General features: G+C 40.1%; 1 non-coding gene across 1 annotated transcript; it reads left to right on the top strand.

The window, feature by feature from the left end:
* Nucleotides 1-1,557: 1,557 nt before the first annotated feature.
* On the top strand, nt 1,558-1,663 carry LOC145615825 (small nucleolar RNA R71). Its single transcript, XR_014107411.1, has one exon. It is a non-coding gene; the product is annotated as a small nucleolar RNA R71 (small nucleolar RNA).
* The last annotated feature ends 468 nt before the right edge of the window (nt 1,664-2,131 follow it).

The raw sequence follows: 2,131 nt of genomic DNA, 5'->3' as shown, positions 1-2,131 counted from the left end.
CTAGCACCAAGATCACAAAGAGCATTTTGGAACAATTTTCCTTTGATTTTGCAAGGTACGGAGAAATTTCCGGGATCCTTCAACTTTTGGGGTAGGTCGTTTTGAAAAAAGGCACTAAAGCACTCCCCTAGATTCACCGGTTCCACCAAATTGCAATCTCTCTTACCGCTCAAAATTTCCTTAAGAAACTTAGCATAGTTTGGCATTTGTTCTACAACATCGGTAAAAGGAAGAGTAAGATGAAGTTGCTTAAGCATGTCGATGAATTTCCCAAATTGCTCATCCAATTTATGCCTATTATGCTTTTGGGGGTAAGGAAGTCTAGGTTTGTAAACCTCATCTTGCTTCCGCTCTTTCTCCTTAGGCTTATAATTGGAATCCTCACTCATCTTGCTAGGCTCTTCATTCTTATTCTCTTCACTCAAATCATTCTCTTTTTCACTCTCCTTACTCTTCTTAGGAACACTCTCTTTAAGGACCTTACCACTCCTAGTGGTCATAGCACACATCGGTTCCCTAGAATCAACTTCTTGTGAGGGAAAAGGAGATGGACTAGCACAATTTTTCAAAGGGTTGGCTAGTTGAACAATTTGGTTCTCAAGCATCTTTCCATGAGTAAATAGGACCTCAAACATTTTATTACAAGACAATGTGAATTCATTCAACATCTTAGATTGATCCATCATGAAATTTTCTAGCTTATTCAATTGGGATTGTTGAGTAAAGAAATCATCACCTTGGCTTTGAGTCCTTGGAGTAATTTGGGGTGGGGTATCTCTTTGAACATCATTTTGAAAATTTCCCCTACCTTGATTACTCCAATTACCCTTACCATGATTTTAGCCGAAATTTTGATTATGGTTACCATAACCTTGGTTATGATCCCCATATTCTTGGCCATAGCTTTGATCATTACAACAAAAGTTATTATGGTTACCACAAAATTCTTGGGTCACACGGTTACCATTACCACTCTTTTGGTTGTAATTATCATAGCTCCCATTATTGTGATAATTCCTATTCCCAACAATCTTTTGAGAATTAAATCTAGGTCCAAAATCATTATTATCATCACAATTCACATGCACATTCTCATATCCATCAAATCTATCACAAGGAACATTGGAGCAATTAGAAGCATCATGATCATTCTTTCCACACATATCACAAACCAAGCATTCTCTAATCATGCAACAAGAAGCAAAAGGAGGGTTAGAGTAGGAAGATGTACCTCTCCCCTTAAATTGGGAGGGAAGACTAGAAGCTTGTGAAGGACTCTCGAGCTTGTTCTTGAGAGAATTCACCTCCTTTCCTAACTCCGAGACCATTGTGGACAATTCGTTGATGACATAAAATTGATCGGTTGAGCAACTTGTGCTTGCCGATTCCCTCTCTACATCATGCCAATCCATGTAGTTCCTTACCACATCATCTATTACATCCACAACCTCTTCTTCCGTCTTGTTCATGATTGGCCCTCCGGCTCCGGCATCTAGGCTCGATCTACCTTGAAAGCTCAAACCACTATAGAAGATTTGGATCACTTGATATGTTGGAATTCCGTGGTGAGGGCATTCCCTTTGGTAGTCCTTGTATCTCTCCCATGCTTCATAGAGATTCTCTCTAGGCAATTGCTTAAAACTTTGGATTAAGGCTCTAGCCTCCGCCGTCTTCTTTGGTGGGTAGAAACGGGACAAGAAAGCTTTTGTGACATCATCCCATGTCTTCAAGGAATTGGGCTTCACTTCTTTGTCTAGCCATTCCAAAGATCTTCCTATGAGAGAGAAAGGGAACAACTTAAGGCGGATAAACTCTTGAGAAACTCCATTGACATTGATAGTGTTGCAATATTTTTCAAACTCCTTAAGATGGTTCAATGGGCTCTCATTCTTTGCCCCACTATATTGTCTCCTCTCAATTAGGGTGATCATTGCCGGCCTAATTTCAAAATCGTTTGTCGGTGTTGTAGGTGGAGCTATGCCGCTCTCATACCTATATGCACCGGGCACTCCAAGTTCCTTCAAGGCAACTCTTGAATTACTTCCCATGGCTAGGGATCTAAGCACACAAAACTCAAAGAAAATGTTAGTAGCACGGCTACAAGTGTAGCCTAAAGTGTAAAATCTTTTTG

The sequence above is a fragment of the Chenopodium album genome, chromosome 25 (assembly GCF_948465745.1).
Source record: "Chenopodium album chromosome 25, dcCheAlbu1.1, whole genome shotgun sequence".
Classification (NCBI taxonomy): Eukaryota; Viridiplantae; Streptophyta; class Magnoliopsida; order Caryophyllales; family Amaranthaceae; genus Chenopodium; species Chenopodium album.
The sequence above is the reverse complement of the archived record's forward strand: the minus strand, read 5'-3'. Positions and strand labels throughout refer to the sequence as shown.